The 23,800-nt window shown below is 39.1% G+C and overlaps 1 protein-coding gene across 2 annotated transcripts in view; it reads left to right on the top strand.

Moving 5' to 3' along the window:
• Nucleotides 1-23,800, top strand: part of LOC100645051 (protein slit) — a 627,790-nt gene that overhangs the window by 79,172 nt on the left and 524,818 nt on the right. The gene's annotated exons all lie outside the window — the stretch shown is intronic.

The following is a 23,800-nucleotide window of genomic DNA, read 5'->3' as shown; positions in this document are numbered from 1 at the left end:
AACGGGGTAAACGCGGGAGAAATGAATTTGATAGAGCTGACTTGATTATTGAAGGAGATTTGTGTGCATGTTCATTTCTATTTTTTTCTGTTTTTTTTTTTTCACAAATATATTCGCTTCTTGTAAATATTTATATTGTCCTGATATGAATATTTATACCGTGACCGAAGCTGATTGTATTTTATAAAGCCGAATGGTGTAGAACTGTGTCTTTATTTCGCGTCAACGAATACGAAACATTTTATGAGAATTTAACTATCACATGCATTATTTGTTACACAAATAATTCATTCCTGGTAATTTGGATGTATCTCTGAAAAAGGTCAACAAAGTACACGAGTTTCGCTGTTTTCATTTGTTTCAAAACTTATCTAGAAATGTATCAAGCTGCAATTGTGAACTTCGTCGACGTCCATCCCTTTCAAAAGTAATATACTACGAATCCCAAACAATATTTAATAAATTTTACAGGAATTCTGCAAAAGGTATGTCCGAATAAAATAAATAAAACAAATTACCAAGAATTCCGGAAAGAACGTAAAACGCAAAATGCCATAGTAGGTGATAGCCGCTATTGATGTGAAAATAAAGTGAAAATAATACGCCAAAAATTTTACGAAAAATTCTTCAAAGAAAGTGTCGTCTATTAAAGCAAATAGAAAAAAAAAGAAAAATTAAAAATTCTAACGGTGCAAAGTGCGTGTCTCTGATTTTTTGCCGGATGCGAGTGGTCGGGGCGGCATAGCGCCAGCGGCGTCAGCGGTAATGCATTAGTCGGGACATTAGCGGAGATATCGAGCCAGCCATCGTATCGTATCGTCATCAGGTTGGTATGCTAAAATACCGTGTAATCTCGAGGAAATTACACGGTCGGTATACGCGCACGCCTCTTTCCCTCTCTGTTTCGCCGCGGTAATATCATTGTCATACATATTTAGAAAATGACACCGATCGTGATAAAGTAGCGGCGAAGTCGTCTCGTTGAGACGTGGGTATGACCTTCGTTCAAAATTGGAGCAGCAGAAAACCACGAAGATAATTTCGATTTCAGCGATCGACGCCGTAAGCTTTTGTTGCAATTTTCGAGCTCATGTTCCCGCAGCGTGAAGCAATTAGTTTGTCGAGGAACCAACCTCCTTTTTGTCCACGTTTTGTCCTCTTTAGGCTCATTTCGATATTCGAGTTTAACGTTGGTTTAAATTTTTCGCCGACTTTTCCGATTTCTTTGAATGAGATTAGATCATAACTAATGGAAGCGATGGGACGATGATGTTCGAATATCGCTCACGTGTCAGATCGTGGATGTTTAGGCATATGCGACAAATTTAAATGTACAAATATGTACAGTTTATTGATTTATTCTTAGGATTTAGATTCTACTTCTTTATTCGTTTTTACATGTAGTCTAAGTATTATCATATAGAATTTGCATATAGCGAACAAAGGACAAATTTGAACTTCTATTTCTTCATCCATTCTTCTATGATTATTATTTTACATGGCTGAAGGAATTTCATGCTTAATGCTTGTTAAATTCGTTCCACAAATACAGTGGAACATTAAGTATTAAATTCGTGTTTTAGTCTTGAATCTCTTTGAAAAAAATTTTCATCTCTATAGAAGACAGTTTTATTTTACTTAAGGGACGATTGTACTTAGTGGTGAAATTCGTAATAAGCATCACATGATTTTCCTAGATTTATTATGAGATTAAAACAATAAAAAAGTTAGGTTTGGATATAAATGATATGATCAACCTAGTTAGTTCATGGGCTGCGAGAAATTGCGTTTACCTGTCGAGAGTTAATTATAGAAATCATATCAGACTTTCGTGTCTGATATCGCAGATACAAATGCCTTAAAGCACTCGTATATAAAATAGACATCTTTTATCGCCATTTCATTTTTCCTCCTAATTTACTATATAGTACGAAGAGGATATTTTATTTTATCTTATTTCACTGAAATGATTATATACATATAATATAATCTAATATCTTAATTATCACGAAGTTATCGTATTATTAGAACCCTAGATTTCGTTATTATGAAACGACATTCACTCTACGAATTAAAAATTTAATCAAAATTTTAGTTTAATACAGAGAAGACGATAAAAAATTGTTGGAAAAAAATTCATAATACTTTCCTTATTAAATCTTATTAAATCTAACGACTCAGAAGCAACTTATATCGAATAGAGAATCACCAGTGAGATTAAAGAAATTGATACGAAGAATATCGAAATAACATTACCGATGCACATTGGCAAAATATTAAAAAACACTGGCATACCGCAATTTCTAATATTCCGCAACACGTCTCAAAATCAGCTAATGGAACCTCGTGTTCGCTTGAATTCGCAACACGCTAGGGAATTTTCATCGGTTTCTCATCACCTTTCGAGTTACATTCGAGCTGAGCATCGAATTCCTGTCTCGCGTCGAGTAGGGTCGCGAAAATCGCTACGTCGGTAATTACAATCGAACGAGGTTCGTGATCGGCTTTCGGGAAAAATCGAATCTCCTCGTAGGAGCATCGGAGCAACGATTATCCAACGTCACCGATAGCGCTGATCGGTGTAATAAACGGGTATGTGTACGGGATGCACTCGGGTAACGGGCGAGAAGCCCGTTGCCAGCTAATGAGTCGGTCGCTTTGAAACGGTGTTTCTCTCTTTTCTCTCGCTTCCGCCGGTTTCGCCCGGTCGCTGTTGCTCCCCATGCTCGTCACGCTTGTAGAAATGTACGTGGGACGGCGGGCGGGACACGCGAGGTTATAGTAATAATTAATTTCGAAGTCGCTTTGAAGTCAGCTGCGACGAACGCCGGGACTCTGCCGGCTTTGAGAGAGGCGTAAACGTCAGACGAATATCCGCGCTACTCGCGCACCCCATCGCTCGCTGTGCTTGCGCTCTCGGATCCACCTGAATACCTCGAATTTAGCCCACCTATTCCAGGGCACAATGGCCGATATGTTGATACAAAGGGGTTCGATTTGACGCCACTCCGAGACAATTAACGGCTGCTGGAATTTATGCAAATCCGAGGTACGTGATCGCTTTATTCCCGCGTTGGCTCGTGCTGATCCGCTTCCGCGATTCCGAAAGAGGAATCGGCTTTTGCCGTGTCGACTCGTTTCGAACTACGTTGTCAATGTTATGAGTTTTCATGCAGATAAGCTTAGCAAGATTGGCTAGTTCTAAGGGAAATGGAGGTTGTTTTTAAAAACTAATTAAAGTTAAATGTTTTAGATGCATTAGGTATTTTATACTTCCGTCCATAAGTCACGGAATACTTGATAATCTTGAACAGCATCTTTTTCTTAATAAAATAGGTCTGTGGAATATAGTTGAATTTAATTTTCATAACGTAACGACTATATTTCAATTTGATTATGCAATTGTAACGTCGAGTTATTTTTACCTTAATACATTAAATATTCCATTAGCTCCTGAACGATATTGTAATTAATCGTTAGTTTAGATATTATGTAATTATTACGTGATATAATGTTTTTATTAATAGCTGTGAAAATAAGTACATAAATAGATTATCGTCCATCTTTCTTGCTCTTATTACTATTAGTAACACAGAATATTTCAATAAAAGTTATGTCATTTTGTTAAAGTAACTCATTAACGTTAGAAATATCGTACTAATTTTTATCTGCATGCGAGAAAATTATTTTTGCTAAAGACTATAGTGTTGGTTTTCGTTAAAATTCTATGGAAACATGATACAAAATTCACGCAAACGCTGGATCGCAGTTATGATAACAAAACAGTCCTGACACATTACGCATTTCACAGATAGTTTGTGAAATACTCACCTGGTCGTTCCTTCCGGCTGTCCAACTCTATGTGAATTACCCCACAGTTTGTCGAGAATCAGTGTATGACGAAGTGATGAATTGTATTATGTTCGAATAGTTCGAAACACGAGACCATGACGAAATCTAAAATGCAAGCCAGTTAGCGATATTTAAATGTTTCCATTTGGAATTAAAAAATTTAGAAACTTGGACATTTCACAATTGAACTTCGCCGTTTAAACTTTCAAAAATTCTACTTATCCTTTCTAACGGATACAACTTCAAAAATGCTTATCTGATCTCTGCATCGAATAACCTTATATGTACTAATTCCGGATTAAGTTTAAAAGTCTCACGTTTTCTGAGAAAATCTAAAACTTTCCTACTTTCCAGAGATTAGGACCATGTTTTCGTATCTCTCCTTATTTGGTACCTCGCAACCCCTTCGTTTCACGAGTGATTAGGGTTTGAACTAATTCTTACCAGTTTTTATTGTATCCATAATGGATAAAGCCCTGCTTTAGCACCTGATAGAAACACGCGGCGAGTCTGCACGCGATCCTCGAAAGAAGGTTTAAGTAATAATAACGATAAACTACAGAGACCGCTAATCTGCCGGAGAGGATTAATCTAACGTTGCGACAGGTTTCCATTTGACGTGGGGCCGTTGGGAAAGTCCGTTTTCATTTGGTTTATCGATAAAATCAGTCTCACACGGCCAGTGACATTTAATCCATACACTCTTTCTCTCTCTCCTTTTTTCTCTCTCTTTCTCTCCTTTTTCCCATACTCTTTCTTTTCATTACCGGGTTCAAGGGGTAAAGCGAAGTTTCTTGCACGCAAGAAACGAAGTGGACGCGAAGCTTAGAGTTTCATTGCAAACTAAATTATCGAAGCTTTGGGGCGTTTTTACACCACCTTGGTTTGAAAAAAAACCAGCCTTTGAAGAGCACCACGCGGGCAGTTTTAAATATTTCAGAACGGAAGTTGGACTGCCAATCTAACCTACCGATCTCCTTTAACACCGACGTTTTTCTTTGCTGTAACATATTTGCTAAGTTAATTATCGCTTTGTTCTCTGTTCACATCGGAGTAGATTATATGGTATCCGTGTGTGTTTATCGGAGTGGATAAAACTTTAACAAGTTGATTTCTCTCGGAATAGTAGCTGTTAGGATACAGATATTGACTAAACAAAGGAATTAAAAATATCTAATATTCAATGTGTGATACTTGAGCAATTAATATTCGGTGTTCTTGGTATTTACGATTTTGGTATTCTACTTTAGTAAGTAGCTGATACTTTAGCTGTTCCTTATTCGGTACTCGCTACCTATGGTATTCGATATTTTAATTTGAGTTATTCTTGGAATTTGATATTGGGAAACGTAATATCTTAATCCTTGGTATTCTCGGTACTCGAGTCTTCAATACTTGATATTTGTTACCTTAAAATTTGGAATCTTAAATTTTGTGTATTCGATATTTTGGCGCATGCTATTCTTGGTATCTGATATCTTGAAAGCCATTATTCTCGTACATGAGTCGTATTTGATATTTATAACATTTCAGATTTCTGCAAGCAATATGTATGTATGTAGTGTGCATGCCATATAGGTATATGTATAGTGTAATAACTTAATGCTAAATACTAGATACTCTCGGTATTTAATACTTCAAAACTCGATATCACGAGTGTTCAATTAAATTATCGGAATTTCAATATATACTACTCCTAGTATTTGGAACTTTAACGGACGCTAATCTTGGTATTAAGTATTTCAATATCTGGCATTTATTGCCTAGAATCCAGCACTTGTTATCCTTATATTCATTTCGTAAATCGTAAGGCCAATCGTGTTCGTTAGAAACAGCATTCACCATTGTATAAATCAGAAAACTTTATTGATCTTGAACTTGTAGCCTATACTCGTACATTACAACTGTTCCCGCCCGTGCTAAGGCGTGTAGCAAAACCAGATCTGCAGTGTTGCTTTAGACTCAGCAGCCGGAGAACCTTAACACAATCTTCCACGCTCTTCAAACGTTCAATTCGATCCTTTGTTCTCAGCCAGTGACCATAAAATTTATTCCTCCTGGCTTTATGCCTCGTATCGCTTACTCCCAGGCTTAAGTTTTACAACAGCAATTTGTGCTTAACCTCCGCCATGCCTGTACACGCTCTACTCCATTCCGTAACATTTCATTTCTACCTCGAACAGTGCGTGTATCCACATCATCTTCCTGTTCTCTCATTTTCACATATGAGAAAACAACGCCAATCGCCATTAATTCTACCCGACAAAATCTAACCGCCGTGTTTTGCATAAATAACGCTATACGCGAAACTGTGGAATAGAACACTATCGGAGTTTTAAAAAATTTTTTGTTTGAAAAGAAAGATAAAATTCTAAATAATTCCAAATTGGCTCTCTCCTCCATATTTCAAATAAACGATCGACGATAATCAATTTTCCGATTATCATATCCTGAAAGAATTAGTCACCGCATTTGTTTGAACCACTGTCAACCGCGGATACGTTAGTTTTACTTTTATTCGAGTATCTCGCAAAGATCCAAGCCCATCCTCACAAAGATTCGTTCTGAACCGCTAAAGACGACGGACAATTTGCGGTCTGAGCCAGCTCGCCGCTACTAATATATCGTCGACTGACGTGGGAGTCCGTATTTTCCGGTCGAATATGATGCCATCTCGGATGCCGGCCAAACGTTATTGCCACGGAACGACGAGAGAGATAGACCCGTTAAAACGGGGCTGTCTTCGTGGTTTGCCGCCGTTAACGACGTCGTTACGCCTTCGATCCATCTGCATTCGCCGGTGATGCACGCGCGCCGCGGCGCCGCAGACACGCGTTCATCGCGGACGCCGTGAAGATGAGCTTTTCGTGGACCGCATCTGGTGACCACCGGTCAGGCGGAATTACGCTCGACTCGCGATCATCGTTTTCGTCTCATCAACGCTCGTAAATCACGATTAAAAGATCGTGCAAAAGGCCACGCGGCTAAATCATGCCTCGACAACCTATACTTAGATGCACTAAGGGGGTTGATCCTGAAGTATACCGTTGGACTTTTATTTTTCATCGGTGCTGCTGGACCGGTAGCCGCGCAAATGTTTATGACGATGGTGATTGGAATCTCTACCGGCGGTTATACTTATCGGGATTCTTACTCGCGTAAAATTTTTTGCACCTTCCTAAAGATTCTCTTCTTGACAAAAGTTGGTTTTATCGTTGTTGAAGAGAACGTTGCGTTTCAAATTTTGGGTAGTTTTGTCAACTGGGAATTAAGAAGAAATTCGCATCTTTTCGATTTTTCTTTATGATACGGTACCTAAATCTTGTTTTTATAGAAAAGAAGCCTTTATTCATCGAGTTAGTTGATAGTCTTTGTGCACGTTTCAAATTTTAAGATAGTGTTTCTATCTATTGAATACGTATAATTAATAAAAATCATCTTACGTGCGAAACAAATGAAACGAAATTCGACGTTGAGTCCACGCCTACGTAGAATAGCGAGGGGTTAATTCTTCGTTTTAACAATAATTCAGTCTCCCCTGTCAAATCTATCGATAAAATAAATTTTTTTGAAACACAAAGAGTAACTAAAAAATTTCATAAGGGGTCACGGAAATCACCAATTTGAAGAACATTATCTACACAATCCCACCAGGTCTTTTGTGTTACGTATTCAATGAAGCCAGAGCATAGTGGATCCCTTCCCAGAAGCGGGGTTCCTTTTGGAAGGTTATTAAGTAATGAAATACTCCTCAGTGGAATGTAAAGGCGCATGACAGACAGCTAATGTCCGTGGCGGGATAAAGGAAGGCGTAGCGTGGACTGGCAGGTCAAACAAAACCTGTTCACCCATGTCGCCGAACAGTGAACACACGAAGTCACGTTGTTTGTTTCTGCAAAACGATCCACTCCTCGCGTGAATTACGATCGTCTGGCACGATCTTGCTTCGTCGGCGTGTGAGGTCCACCAGAGCTCCTCGATTTCGCGTATATATATAACCACTGTGCACCATTATTCGCTTTTCCCACGTTCTTCCTCACCTTTGACATCTCTTTTTCACTCGTTCATTTCTCTGATGTCCTCTGCATCCAATTTAAGCAGTCATCCTGGGAAATTCCTAACGACGACGCTTCGTTGGATTCGAATCTGGAAAATTTGAATATTTTTCCAAGGTCGGAAAATTGGCTGTCCTCAGACTAGTTTTTATTCCAAAATAAAATTGTTCTAAGATATTCAATTGTTTAAACGAAAAGAAGATTCAATGTTTTCTTAACAAGGGCATTTGAGGAATTCAAATCTTTTGCAGAATGAACTATCGTTAAATTTGGTTTGAATTACGGGATGATTGTTAAAATGATCGGATTATCAGATTATTGTTAGAATTATTAGATTACATTTTACTAGAATAAAGATACTTATGACAAAAATATGGAGGGGTTAACGTTCTTTGAAATTCGTCACTGCCAGGAGAATTTAATATTAATGGTATAAAAACAGATTCGTTCGATAAAAAGATCTTAAAAGCTTTAATCTGTTTTATTTTTAGTACTGTAGCCTAGAGAATAATTAAATAGATTATTTGTAAATATTTACAATTAAATAGACTTTCTACATTGCTCTTATCCTAAACAAAGAACATTTAGTCGTCATATCCATCAATTTCACACGTTTCACGTTCTATCGAGCACTGTACGCTGCCTCCACGAATCGCTCGCCCTTTAATCATATTCTCGCCACCGTTGTCATCAGCTTGTTCAGACGCCAGCGCATCGATGTATCTTTCCTTTCGTCGACGCCTCCGTCGTTGCAGCATCCACGCGGCTCGTTAAAGCGCGAAAGGCAAACGGGCATCGCGAGACGATCAGGTTACCCTCCGCGGGCTTCGATGTCTCGTATTCCTTCCGATTGTCTTCCACGTCCGCGCGATACATCATCATCTCGTAGTAGGAGCTCGTAATACGAGTTTCCCTCGCATTAAGTCGTTTTCACGCGAAACTCTCTACTCTTGTATAAAGTAGTTTCTTCTTAACACTGAATAATGAAACACACGTTTTAGCATTCTGTTCGTGTGGAAAATGAGATTGGGAATAGGGGTTAACTCATTCGAAACTAGACTATCTTGTAACACTATTTCGGAAAATTAGTTGTGAATTGTTGAACCGTCTATATGTTTGGTTAATTTTAAATAAGCTTTTTCATTTTAACCAAAGTTTTATTTAATTCATCCAACTAGTGCTGTTATACATATGTCTGGTATAATTTTGATGAATTTTTAAATACTTGTTTAATTCTTCAATTCGTCTTATTCAAATTTAATTCTTCCAATTTCCAATAATTCTTTCTTAGTCTTAATTAACATGTTATCTTTTTAAGAGTTTTTTGGGTATGATGGTATTTAATATTCTTTACGAGTCTCATGTGATACGTCATCGATATTTTAATGATCTATAATTCTGAATCTCGAAAGAGTAATCTGAATTTCTTTATATTTGTACTCCATATTTTAAGAATGTGAAACAAGAAACTCGAAGTTTTATCAATTATATCAGTTAAAAGTGCAACAAATGCGCAAAATCTAAAAATCTAAGACAACAACCCAAAGAACCCAAAAAATTGGCAACTCTAAAAACATCGTCTCGTCAATTTTCTCACATTCCGAAACCTTTCCACCCTCCAAATATTCTCACCAGAGAAATCAAATGGAACTAGTCGAAATCATCGTTCGTCGCGTTCGAACCAATATTTTCCCACCCTTGTAACGCTTGTCGAAGGTAAACCGCAAGAGTTATCCGATATCGGGTTACAAATCGAATAATCCACGCGCTTCTATCTACTCTAGACCTGTAGATAAATCGTCAGGTCAAACTCTTTATCAGAAAGGGTGTGTTAAACCGACGACGCCCTTCAACGTGGTTCTGCAACTCCCTCTTCATGTAACAGATACACGTGAGATTATCGAGTGACTATCTTTCGTTTAGTTATGATTCACAAGCGGTTAACAAGATAAACGGCACAGCTTAACACGTTGACTGGCATGGTAATCATCAATGATCCATGCTACTACATTTTTTTTTTTTAGAACGATTAAAATAGGATAAGTTTCATGGAATGAAAAATGTTGAACAATGTGAATTGACACACGGCAATTTAGATAACATTGGTAAACACAGTGTGACATTTTGCAAAAATTAAGCGTTATGAAATAATAGCTGTGTTTCAATCTAATCGCGGTTCCCACAGAAAAATACATAAAATTTGCGTGACAACGGACGCGTTAAAGATCAGTTAAAAGCAACTTAGTTCAAAGACAGCAAAAGTTAGTTCAAAGTCACGCAACTGAATGAGTTACACCGTGGCTGGAAACTTCTAAGGAGCCCTCTAAGAGCGATAGCTACGTGCAAACCGTCAGTTCTCGAAGTTACGCCCAATCGGAAATGGACTTAGTACATATACAAATGGTGCGTGTGTTTTTGTATTATCAGAAGGCTTCCAGCAAGGCTGATGAAGTCAAAGTCTAGGAGCAGCGTTTCCTGCGCTAAGGCAATAGGCTCCCAGCCGCTCCTCTCTTTTCTGTTAGCTACTCAGACAAGTGCAAGAGTCCTCGGGGATCCCTCGTATGACTCGTATCCCTCTGCAGTGTGTGCCCTCTTTCTCTCTTCATTCGTTCACTTCGTATCCCTGCGTGCTCCAATTACGAGAAGGAATGCTCATTTGCCGCGCGACGGGGGACTCGTAATGGTCAGCGACCACTCGAAACTATTATCGAGCGCCGGCCAAAAGGGCGGACGTATCCTTCCTCTCCCCTCCCCTCCCCCTTTTTCGCAGTCTACACTCTCATCCAGAGATCTCTCCCGGCCGCCGAATTTTTAATCCGACCGGCAATCTCACGAAAAGCACTTTCCGGTTGAAGCAACGACGACGCTGGTCTGGTGGCGTCTTTCTAAGAAGCCCACCACCCAAGGAGACGACCACCGGCTTGCATTTCTTATCGTGGTGATGGTGCACCGCCGCTCGAGTGGAAACACCAATCGAGCGATGGAGATTGCGACGCTAACCTCCGGGAAAAGCCTTTTCTTCTAGAAGCTTCCTCTACCTCTTGTTCTCTCTTTCTCTTCACTTTCCTTCTCGCTCGTTTTCTTCTTTGCAATCCTTAGCCGTCTCTTGTCTCTTCGTCTTCATATTCGTCGCGAAGATCCCCGATCTTGCATATTCGATGCGTCGCCTCCGAGAGATTAGATTCCTGCCCTTGTTGAAAGGTTTCTTGAACGGTTTCAGGCCGTGGCCGACCCTCTCTAACGGACTGTGGAGGTTTGAAACCGTGGTTCTAGAGGATAATGGTCAATGGAGAGATTCGAGGTGGAAGGTGATTAATGCTCGGGACACGATCTGACAGTGAAAATTTGCTGTGATTGCTTATAGATCGACTTTCAAGGGGCTTGTTCTGGGGAGTTTGATACGCACGTATTTGGAGGTGGTTTTGTGGAATAAAATTTCGTGTCTTGGAAAACTTGTCAAGCAAACAAAATAGTTGTGGTAAAAATAGTTTGGTATAATAGTTTCATGTACGAATAACCTTATATCGTGGGAAATAGCACGTTTACTAGAATTGTTCATCCTTTTGCTTTTTCTGGGGTTCAAATGTGATACTTGTTGCTGGTGAATAACATAAACGAAAATGAAAGAAACAATATATATATACAGCGTTGTGTTAGATCGCAGTGACTACTAGGATCGAGGAAGTTTGTGCATTTTCGTGTACTGGCGGCAGAACGTCTTAAGTTAATTTGAAAGTGATGAACATCGTAAAGGGTTTCGCTAACGAGGAGAGCTCGCGAATACAAGTACATTTAATACACCGAAAACCTTTGAGATTGGAGTTTCAACAGTCGTGTACAGACCGCTTAGACTCCGATACTACTTATACTTTAAGGCTCTGAATAATGAACATCTAAGTACATGTAACTCCATAGTCAGTCCACGGTTAACTAATGACCAGCCAGACGTTAGCTTTCACACTTACATTAGCCACACCGCTTGTTCGGACTCTCCTTTTACAAGGGTCGAGAAACGCTTTTGTTCAAGTGACATCGACATTTGCTCAAGAACAGAAGAAGGAACGTGATTCTTGGTTTAAGAGGAGAGGACAAACACGCCAAAAGGATGACCAATACTATTCACTTTGCCAAGAGGGTGGAACAAATTGTTAAGTTGTTATGTGACAGACGATCATCTTTTAAGAGACTACTTCTGGCCATACTTAATATAATATTGTGGTATCGCTACGTTGTTAGTATATACGTTATTTCTCTGTAAGATTAATTAAAGATGTAATTAAATGCCAGTAAAGTTTGTACTTCACGAATATAAGGATTATGTAGTTAGCAAATTAAAATTCTGTTAGATTTAATTGAACATATTTTGTAAAATTACATAGAGTCGCGTGTTAGATTTTATTCACTAGATTAATCCATTCTCTCAAACTTTATTCAACGAGTGAAGAGATGAAAAATGTAATAATATGCAAAAAGACAATTGTGGTAACGTGATAGTGATCGTCATCATACTGAATTTTTAAACTGTTTTCTTGTAAAGGATCATGCTTTTCCCCGCTTTATTTTTCCACGTGTATTTTCTCAATAATCGAATGCTTTAACGATCTACCGCTGTTGAAACAAACGATTCTCCAAAAATTGGAAAATCGTCTGAAAAGCTCACGCGCCTCTCTTAATTAAAACAAGCGATTAAGACATCGCGACACGAAACACCAACTCTTCGAATAATAACAATGTTTCTACATTCTCGATTCGCGTGCGTGGCCAACTGACGAGGCACGATAGCAACGGCACGTGCGTGCCAACTATTACCCAGCATGGACGTAGAAGAAATAAGGAAATCGTATAATCCGGAGGAAGCAGAATGCCGCCCAGGGGAAAAAAGACGATCTAATTTATTTTTAAAATCAGGCAAGGTATTAACGTTCTTCGCGCCATACATACGCGTCCAGATAGCCGGCCCCCGGCGCTTACATTAACCATTTTTATCCGATACGCGGTAAAATGGTTCTCGTGTAGTTTTATCAGCCGTAGGTACCAACCGCGTGTGCAATTGATACGCGTGTAAAGGAATTTAGTGGATTAGGATCGGCGTGATTAATCGGGATTGTCGCTTTATTCCGTCGCAGGGGGGGGGGGGGGGGAATTCAAATGAACTACCCTAAGGGGACACGTGTACCGTGATCCACAACGAGCTCGTACGATCGCTCGAATTTTTGAGTATCGTGTAAGGTACTTATGTACCGTGAGTATAGTATGGCGTGGGAATGCAGGTTTGCCTTGTTGGGAATTATCTGTTAGGGAAGTGGCACTATTTCTTGGGAACTAGATTGTAACTCTTTCACAGTGTAATAAAGTTAGGAATTAAAACACAGGATAAGTGTGTTTCTTTTTTTTTCAAAAAAGTGGGTTATGTATAGAGAACGATACATAAAATAAGAATAATGCAATAATTTAATAACACAACGATGCGACACTTATTGTTATTTACGATTTTTGGAAAAATTATCTATCATTCGCTTTTCTTTGATCCTGCATTAATTAAGGTATCTAAATACGTATATGGATATGTGGAGAATTATTTTGAATTTCGAAACCTTCATGAGTAATTTTATATCGAGTTTCGTTTGAATTGTAACGGTGTTGTGAATTCTTCCGCTATAATAAAAGAATACCCTTCGTGTACTGGAAAGAAGATAGAATTTTTTGTAAGATCTGGTAAATTCTACTTCATCATACTTCGCTACAGCCGCTTATGTCAACAAACCTGTAAATTCAAATTGAAGGAAATTAAATGCAGCTTCTGAACTTTGAGAACTTCGCCCGCAAAGAGATAAAGATCGTATACATGCGAAGAGTAAGAAAAATAAGAGGAGGGAAAAAGCTAACAACGATGATGGGGAAAAAATGAAGAATATTTTTCCAAGCCCATGGGATATGAAACTACCCCAGCTAACGGACATTACGAAAACGTTTGCCGCCTGGTGTACAAATATTAGCGCGGCTATTATTTCCTGTAATTATCCGCCGCAAGAACAAAAGTCCTTGCAACGATAATTTACCCTTATGCTCGCGGCCACCCTTAATCGTTATCGTATACGGAGCTATATTCTCGTAGCGCAACCCCCTTTTCGCAGACATTGCGTACAGTACTTGCACGCAGCCTCGATGCGTGTAACCTGCAAGCCGCCGCAAACAGTTTTCTCGTGTTTCTCTAAAGTTCCACTGGTATATTCAGGGATTCTAGCGAGAGGAGGCCACCCTCTCTAAAACGGCTGATTCTATTAGCCAGAACTCCTGTTTCTGAACTTCATTTGGAGCAAGAATGTTCATGGTTGTTTTGCCGCAGCTTCCCCTTTCTACTTCGGCTACTTTAGCTACTTAATGTACGGAACAACCTCTGGCTTTCGATTATTCGATATTAAACGAAGAGTCTCGGCTACATGGTAATGGGCATAACGAGGTGTTACGTTTTGTATGAAATTCGGTGGGGCTCGAATGCGGATATCTTGAAATATGAAAAGATGAAAGAGGAATTTTGAAGATATATAAAACCTCTGTGTATTACGCTGTAGTGTAAGTACATTGTCAAGGTTCGCTTAAAATACTGTTGGAAGGAAATAATAATGATGCGTAAATAAAGTATGATTTTTAATGTTGCGCGATTTCTATTTTCATTCTTGGCGTACAATGTAATATTAGGTAAGTTTTATTGCCTATTTTATGATGAATTTATGTATAGATCTCGCGAGTACACGATTATAATGTAGTAATTTCCGTGGGTTTGGGACACGTCAATAGCTATTGAAAGTCAGAGCGGGACTCCATTCCCCTATTCACAAGTGCTCATCGACATTCCCAAGCTTTCTCAGCTCTCGTATAAAGAAATCGAGACTCAAAGAATAGTGTTCATATAAAATCCATAAAAAGAGTTTCATTTCCTCCAATCTTCTTCTACTCGAAATGTCAAGCATCTCTTCCACCGTCCAATTTTTCTCTTCACAATTTCAGCGACCCCCGACCAATCCAAATCCTTCCGCATCAAAAGTTGTCAAACCAGAATTGCGAAGGTATACGCTCATTGTTCGAATGTTAAAAACAAAATTATTAAGCGAAATAAATAAATAATTTTTCAAAATAAGAAAACTAAAGTCTAAGCTTGATCCTTAATAGAAAGATGTTACACATTAGAACATTAGATGTCGCTGAACAAGTACAGATCTCACATCTTGCTTCTTCAGAGAAATGCGCTTATACTATTTCTCTAGACTCCCGATTCTTCCATTCCATCGATGAATTTGAACAAATGAAGTTCGACTTTGCCTTGAAAGCTCAGGCTACGAAACCAAAGACGTCATAAGTTACAAGTAACGAAATAACCCTTTCGTCAAAGAGACACAAAAATACTCATCACGCTTCGCGAACAGAAACACACCGCCGATTCTCGATACATACTTCCCGTCACGGAGCAGCTCTGGCATACGCGTTCGTTTATTTTACGTGTCAGAAATAGATCGACAGTGAGCGTGAGAATTGGACAGCGGTCCTGAAGTGTGTTTGCGCGCGCGCGTAAGAGCGTGTAAGAGTGCGTGCCCACGCGTTGAATGCCTCAATCACTGCGGGCTGATTGTGCGTATCCAGCCGCGTCACGTAGCCTCCTCTTTGTCCGTGTAAAAGTGGACGCGTTTCCTCTCTGTGTGCACTTGTACATTCAACTGTTTTAAAAAGGATCTAAATTGTCTCGAGGAACCGAACGAGAGAAGCAGAGAAATGGAGGGAGAGAAAGCGCCTGAAGAATATCGAGGGATCGCACCACCACCGTGCCGTTAGGAATCTACACCTTCTCTTTTGGCACTCTGCGGAGTACCATTCGAAATTCGCATTATCGCAACGAGTGTACTTTATGAGACTCCGTGTTGCAACGAACGAGGCAACCGGTGAAACAGAGGGACGGTGGAAGTGGTTTGAAGAAGGTTGAGAGGTTCGAACGAAGGATTTTCTGGCAATCGTTGCTTGCTGAATGCAAAATGTGTGTCTCTTTAGGCTGCTGCTTGGTTTTTATCGAGATAGAGCGATAGAATCGTAGAAGCAGAGACAAGTATCTTCTTGTGTACGTATAATTGTAATTACCTGCATAATATTATGAAATAGCGAAAGTATCGGTAAAATAACAGCTTCACTGTTACGCTGCAAAACTCAATGGTATACTGAGCATGTCAAATTGACTAAGATGTGTCGTATGCAAATGTTCATACATTTCTAAGAACTAGACATTATTTATGAGATCGCCTAATATATCTTTTCATTTTTATTCGATTTAATGTTTCTTTTTTAGAGCTCGGTTAGCCTGTTCGATCGCATCTGTCAGGTGTAAGATCGGTGAAAAATTATAGATACTCGTTCTTCAAAAGTATGTATTAGCTAGATAGCCGAGGAAACGAGTGAATTGAATTAATGATGATTTATTTGACACATGATCGTTAGGTCGTGTACAAGTATCGATGATTACCTATGATAGGATTGCTTGTGAGCTGCAAGAGATTTGAATAATTTTATTGGAAGCCTCGAAGGAAGGTGATTGACTCGGTGTGTCATATTACGTTACTTTCGATTAATTTTGATCATTTTCACCAATGATAGTTAATAAATATCGAAACGACGATAAGAATAGAATCTCTTCTTCATTTTTACCACGTGAAATCCCTTCGAATGAGAGAATCTTTAATGGAGTTTGACGCGCTTCCAACGGTAAATTAGTGAATTAAAAATTCGTTTCGCTGTCTCATAGATAAACGGGGAATTTAAAACATCGTTTAACAGCCCTTTATGTAAATTCGCCTCTCTACCGTCTCTTCAAATACACCGGAAGAGAATTCTCATTGTAACCTGATACACGTGTATCGCAATAATGCTCACTTTCTTCCCTTTCACCTTTGATTTCCTTCTCGGAACGAAGTACAGGGGAACCGTGTTCGTCTCATTGCGACGAATTACGCATAATTTGCCATTCAATCTATTGGTTGTGTCGGATGACAGCCGACTATACCGTGTGACTCACTGATCAACATATACAAACTTCTTTGTCGCGATAACGAGTTCCTGCGTAAGCAATCTAATTGCAAATTTCATCGGGGAATATACGTACATATAGATACGCGATACGCGATGCAGATTCAGAATCAAAGTTTTATACCTTTTAATCCGGGCACATTTGCTGAACAAAACGAAGCATAGTAGCTACGATGATATAGCGAGATTTTAAATTAAAGTTTTGATTGCAGTATACTAAATCTATACTCATGTGATCTTAATATCATTTATTTCACTTTTTCCATTATGCTATTACTACTAGATCTAAATGGTTGATTTTTCAAGATTCTATCGGACTTTTGAAGTTACATTTCGATTATATCCCATCTACGTATATCCCATGGTACTTAAATTTGCCTTTCGATACATACGTATATTAGATATAACGCATGTATCAGGCGATACAGAGTTTGAAAATTATCGTAAGATCTTAAATAACTACGGATTGCATTACTACGGGCACTTACGTAAGTGTTTTATTAAACCACTCGATACGAAAATGGGTGATGTTGGAATTTTGGACAGAGTTTTAAAAGAAATTCCAGGAACAAGAAATTGCGTGGCACGAGAAATTCCAGCAACAGAGTGTAACCTGAGACTATCATGAAAGAAATTCCAGCAATAAAAATAGCAAAGCGAGAAAATTTTGAAAGGAATTCCAGTAACAAAAAATGCAAATCCTACTAATTGAGGAATTCCAGCAATAAAGTAACTGGTATGTGAATATTCTGAGGAGCGTTCTAGTAACGAAAGGCAATTCAAAAACACGCAGAAGGGAATTCTACAAATAGAAAGGAGCAATTTCAGTTACAAAAAATATATACATTATACAACCAGGTGGATCAGTCAGTGGCCATTATTTAGTGATCACATTCTTCAAAATAGTTTTGCGCAACGATGTGACTACCGCGAACATTTTTCAAGCTTTTCTACTATTTCTAATTGTTTTCCTGGACAGTTTCCATTTCAGATACGTGACAGGCAATAATTTATCATACTGACTTCCGCTTTGGTACTAATACCAACCGCACAATTTCGAGAGTAAAATAAAGCACAAAAGTCGAATAAAAAGAAAGTACAATAGCACGTCAAGAAAAGAGTAATCTTACCAACATAAAGCATAGCTCGGATATACTAAAAAAAAAAAAAAAAAAGAAAAATGATTTTAGGAACAAAAATCCAACATAAAGACGCGAGGGAAGAATATCCAACTATTTCCAGACCAAATACGTAATACGCAAACCGCTGCCGATAGAAACGATCAAAATCGAGCGCAAAATTTCAATCCGTGTTGCTCCCTTTTTTCTCTGTCGTCATCCGGCTCCGGGAGCAATGTAATTTCCCCGGCCTTCCTCTCCTTATCTCGAACTTTAATTACTTCGTTTTATTCCGAAAGGAGGGTTCCATAATGAGAAGTCGACGGCGATGTCTGCCCCTTCTGTCATCGGCGTTTCGTTCTGCCAACAGGATGGTGAGCAGGAGGAAGAGAAAAGAGATGAGACTTAACGGTTGGAAAAGGCGGACGATGAGAGACGAATGGCTGCGAGAGCTAACTTCCGCGTCCGGAGTCCGGGCTTCCGGTCTTTCCTTGCAGGGCATCGTCTACAAAAGAGAGGCTGCGGTGACCAGTTTTAATTAGCCTGAAACGCGGCGGCGATCCACTTATTGAAACGACCGAAAGACCTGTCCCTTTGGCCGGATCGGTCATTTGTACACCGTCTTTCCTCGCTTTTATTAACCCCAGCCGTCCCTTCTCGTCTCGTTCACGGCTGTTCTGCGTCTTGGCTCGTTCAGCCGCTCCAATATCACCGTTATTGCACTCCGCCGCCTGCAGTGTCGCTATAACGTGGCCCCAAGTGTGTAGGTGGTTGCTCATCTAGCTCCTCCCTGGTTCGATTTATTTCCCTTTCTCGTTCCATATACAAGAGAAAGAAAAAGAGAGGATACCGTTCTCCATCGTGCTGCTTTATTTCCACCTGCTCGGTGTGTCCACAATACGCGGCAATAACCGAGAAATCGACGGTTAGCTCTCGATACCGCACCGGTGTCCGCCCACCGAGTCTCGTGACAAAGCTACGCCGAGAAGACTCTTTGTCCGGCTCTGTCTCGTGCCTTTTCGTGGCTTTTCTTCTTTCGCCTTTCTTCGTTCACCATACACCGATCTCTTTCGCCTCTGTTCTACATGACACGCGCAGCTCACGACTTTTCGCTGCTCGATCCTATCGCTCGATCTAAATCAAACTGCTCGTCGCGTGGAACGAACGCGAGTCAGTTGGTTCGACGTGAAGTTCCTGCGCCTGAGGGGAAATTGTGTCCCCTTTTTCCATGGAATCGCTGTCGAATCGATGCTGTCTGATAACGTTATGAAGATACGACCGGGGAAACTTGTTACCGAATGAATGGGCCACAGTGTAGATGAATGGAGCTTCCGTCGATCGGTTGTTGTGTATCTTAATGAAACTCTCTTTTGGTGAACAGGTTTAAGCTGTTCTCTTGAGGAGACTATTGTGAAATTTAGGTGTTTTTAGTCTTGGGTGAGTGGATGGATTAGGAAACACAGTGACGAGAGAAAGATATTTAAAACATAAGTGGTACGAAAATGTACCACAGCTTTTATATTTAAAGCTAAACTTATCAACTCAATTTTTTATAAATTTCTTAATTTTAAGACTCGAAAGATTCGGTATCTTTTTACTTTTTAGTATTATGAAATTATTACGATACTATTTAATCCTAAATATTATTGAACATTTAGTACACTGATAATATCTATCTCATGATGATCCTAAATAAAGATGAGCTAATTTATTTTGACATTTGTACAACCTACTTTTATATTTTCTATTTATATCATTTAGCATAAACTCTATGACCAACGATTTCTTCGTTAATTACAACGAAATTATTTCTATTCGTAGTATTCATAATTTACAGTATTTCTTTCATAAAATAAGTCAGACTAATGTCCAGTCTCATTTCCACGACATAAATCACCTGTATTTAAAATAATAGAAGGTATAACCTTCTAATTTTATAGTACACTACGCAACGGGTGTGTCGATATTAATCAATATACTTTTTTCTGTTTCAGGTAAGTTCAATGCACTCACACTCTACTTACACGGCGATCCCCTACCAGCGGTATGTCAAGCATTTCATTCAGCCACTTTCTCTCGAGGTCCACTTAATTCACAATTCCGTTTCGATCCAAGTCTCTTTTTCCCCTCTCTACTTTCGCGTCCACGTGCTTCATGGTTTCCCACTCTAAAAAAGAAGGATCATTTCCATAGCTACAAACTCGGTAAAATTCATGATCGTAACGTCGTCGTATCTCGTAAAATACTGGCCAAAGCCGGAAGACGAATCGGATGGCCAGTCGACGGTAAGTTAATAGAAAACCCCGATGTCCATAACCGATGTTCCAACGCTGGACACGCGGTATCCATCAGTTTGAATCGTTCATCTTCCACGGGCCACTCCTCTTTATAGCCCAGAGAATCGTTCGACGAGCGATCGTTTCCTCCTCGTACGGATCGTATTTTTACGACTAATTTCCAAATTCATTAGCACAATTTACGACATCGGCACATACGTTGGTCCCGAGTAACGTGATTCCGAATCGGTCCATTAGTTCAGCTCATCGATTTCTTATAAACGGTTCCAAGGGACTTCGATCGTGAAATCCGTAGACCGCGAATTTTCATTAGTCTATGAAGGGTACTCTCACGAGTTTAAAGTACATAACTGGTGACGTGGTGCGCGTGAGATATTGCACATTTTACGAGTTCCGATTCCGGCACGATGTAATGGAGATAATGGAAAGCATTCCGCTAGCGCATCTGGTGCTGGCCGCTTGTGGATTTTTCTTTCTTTTTTTTTTTTTTTTTTTGCCTCGACTTTGAGAGAACCGCGTATGCAATTTGCTGAGCTTAGTTTTCGATCGATATTTTTGAATCGTGGTACGTATTGGACTACGATACGACATTTCTTACCAGAAGGAAAATAAACGAACGAATTTTATTTATAAAACATCGGCCCAAAAAGGCCAAACACTACTACGTACAATTTCACTCTTACAGATAAAAATTACCTTTGATAATTGACGATTGCGATGAACAATCGTATTATTGGTATTATTGGTATACTGGTGGTATTATTAGATAGAACACCAGGTGGTCAAAGTTTCTAAAAAGAGCATCATTTTATATTAGAAAAATTTTTATATTTGAAAAGAAGCAAAGTTAGGAATATAAACACACTTAGATGATGATATTTATGAGCCAATTTTGATAACGACACAATAAGTTCCTAAAGAAAAGCGGCAAAGTGTCGTTTCATCATCGGAGATAAAATTTGTAGCTGTTAACGACTGTGGCAAAAATGTAATTTTTGTCGTTCCCTCAACTTATACTCAAATAGCGTGGAATCATTAATTAAATACTAAAAAATTTTTTATTTCCGACCTAGTACATATTAATAAAACGATATAAGAAACGAAAATTCTTCGCGACCAATACAAAAGCAATATCCTAGTGCAACATACGCACATATTAGACACATAAGACTCGAAACGAGCATAACACTGACACAAGTTCCTCAGTTAACTGATATACGAAAGAGGAACAATGGAATAAGGAAGGCATTGGTTTCCGTGCGCCGTCAAATTTTTCGTCGTCCTGCTTCTCCCACGCCGTTCCATTTCCATATGAACAAGCCAGTAATTCGATTGTTCGTTTTTCATAAGCACACCGGGACAAGTGCATAAGCAATGCAGCCCGGTAGTTGCAACACTCGATGCTATGCATGATTATTAACGCTGGCCGCACCCCTCGCCATACTCTTCCCTCTCTTACTTCCTTTCTTTTTCCAGGTCGAGATACAGTGACTCAAGAAAGTATTTGAACATCCGTAGAAACTTTTTATGAATACATTATCCGTATCATAGAATGAACTCTGAATTTTCATCGATGCCGTAACGAGACGCGACTATCGTGATTATACATATTGCTAACATTTGAGAGAAAACTGAGAATCAACATACACAGAAGTTACAAAATATTTCGTAACTATACATTTGAGCCATTCATTTACCAAATCGGTAAACTCCGCGAAACCAAAAATAGAAAGAGTGGAATTGTATAAAGAGAAGAAGTTTTATGTAATACGTGAAATATATAGAAATTTTCAGAATCGTAGATAGATTTGTGTACCAGAATGTTAAGAGCTCGCGTAATTCCTCGTTGCAGCTTTAAAATCAAGCTTCGTTCCTCCCAACTTATAAAAACGAAACTCTCTATAAAAGGGATTGACACTCTCCCAGGCGAAAACAAACGCCACAGAATCACCCGCAGATGCTATTAAAGTCAATTTTCATAATTCCCATTATTTACGTTCTGACCACCCTCGTAGTTCCAACCTCAACTCTTAACCTATTCCACTCAGCGCGCACTATTTCCTTTCATTGAACGCTATTTTTCTCATTCGAAACTCAAACACGAAGTCCATCAACGCCGATGGAAATTATTCCACGATCGTCCGACAGTCCCTGGAACGATCGGTAAGCGATGTGTCGCGGCCAATAATTTCGACACGTTCACAACGTAACGGGCCGCTTAATTTCCACGAGGGAGCTCGTAATGAATCATGGGCCTCGGTCACCGTGAATAATGCTGGTCGAATGGGCAGAGGCGGTCAACAAAATCCTCTGTATGGTGTCATGGCGAGCCGCCTCCTTTTTCCTCGACCTCCTTCATAATATAATCTTCCCGCGAGTAGTTACGATCTCGAATTACATTATAGATGAACCACACTGTGGGACGATCCGGCATATTTGTCAAAAGAGATCCGGGCTCCTCTCCGCTCTCGTATAAGATTACAGGCTGCGTGAACATTGTCCGAACACGTGTGTCCCTCCACTTTTCGTCGTGCAAAAGGCCGCTCGAACATGCGAATCGGTATCGTGGTTTCGTTTTCGAGTCTTGAATTCACCAAAAATCGAACGAGATTCAACGTTTATTCGAGGATAAGTTAAAAGTTTAGTTAGGTGCTAAGTCGCCGTTGTACATTTTCTTCATCGTCATTATAATTCCGCTCGATAGTTAACAGCCGTCGTTGCTTTTTAGACGAAACAGACTTTCTCGTATATGTTTTTGAAAGGTAATCGTTATCTCCAAAATGAATGGAACAGGATTGGTTTCGAAGAGTGGATAACGGAAGATATGAAATGAGGTTCTTCTGTGCTTTTGAACGGTTTATCCAATTCTTGGAACAATTTTCTAAATTTCAAATTGAGGATATTTTGCGGTTTCCTGCGGAGTGTTCTTCGTAATTGTAAATCTAGCTTTTACTCTTCTTTCTTCAATTCGTGGAGAATATTAAAAAAGCAAGAATAATTGCTAATATCGATTACTATAAGCAAAAGTATAAGTCAAAAATACGCGTTACAATACTTTGTTAATATTCTAATTTCATTATAAAAAAATGAAGTTCTCCGTAAATATTCCTAAAATATAGTTGAATTTAGATTAGGTTTTGTGCGATTAATTTAAGTAATCGTAACGTTAAATCATTAACGACAAATGATGTGATCCTACTATATAAATAAGAGTTTAAAAAAATGGTAAATCCAATAAACATTTATTATGATAGTGTTTGCGGAGGAAAGATTTATCAAACTTATGATTACGTTTAAAAAGTATCATTTTCTGCATATAGCAATGTTGCTAAATAGAATAAGGAAATTTTCTTTCTACAGAATTTACTAATCGTAATAGGTAAAACCTAACAAACATTATGATTCGATTATT

Source organism: Bombus terrestris, chromosome 8, assembly GCF_910591885.1.
Source record: "Bombus terrestris chromosome 8, iyBomTerr1.2, whole genome shotgun sequence".
Taxonomy (NCBI): Eukaryota; Metazoa; Arthropoda; class Insecta; order Hymenoptera; family Apidae; genus Bombus; species Bombus terrestris.
This window is presented reverse-complemented; position numbering and strand designations above follow the sequence as displayed.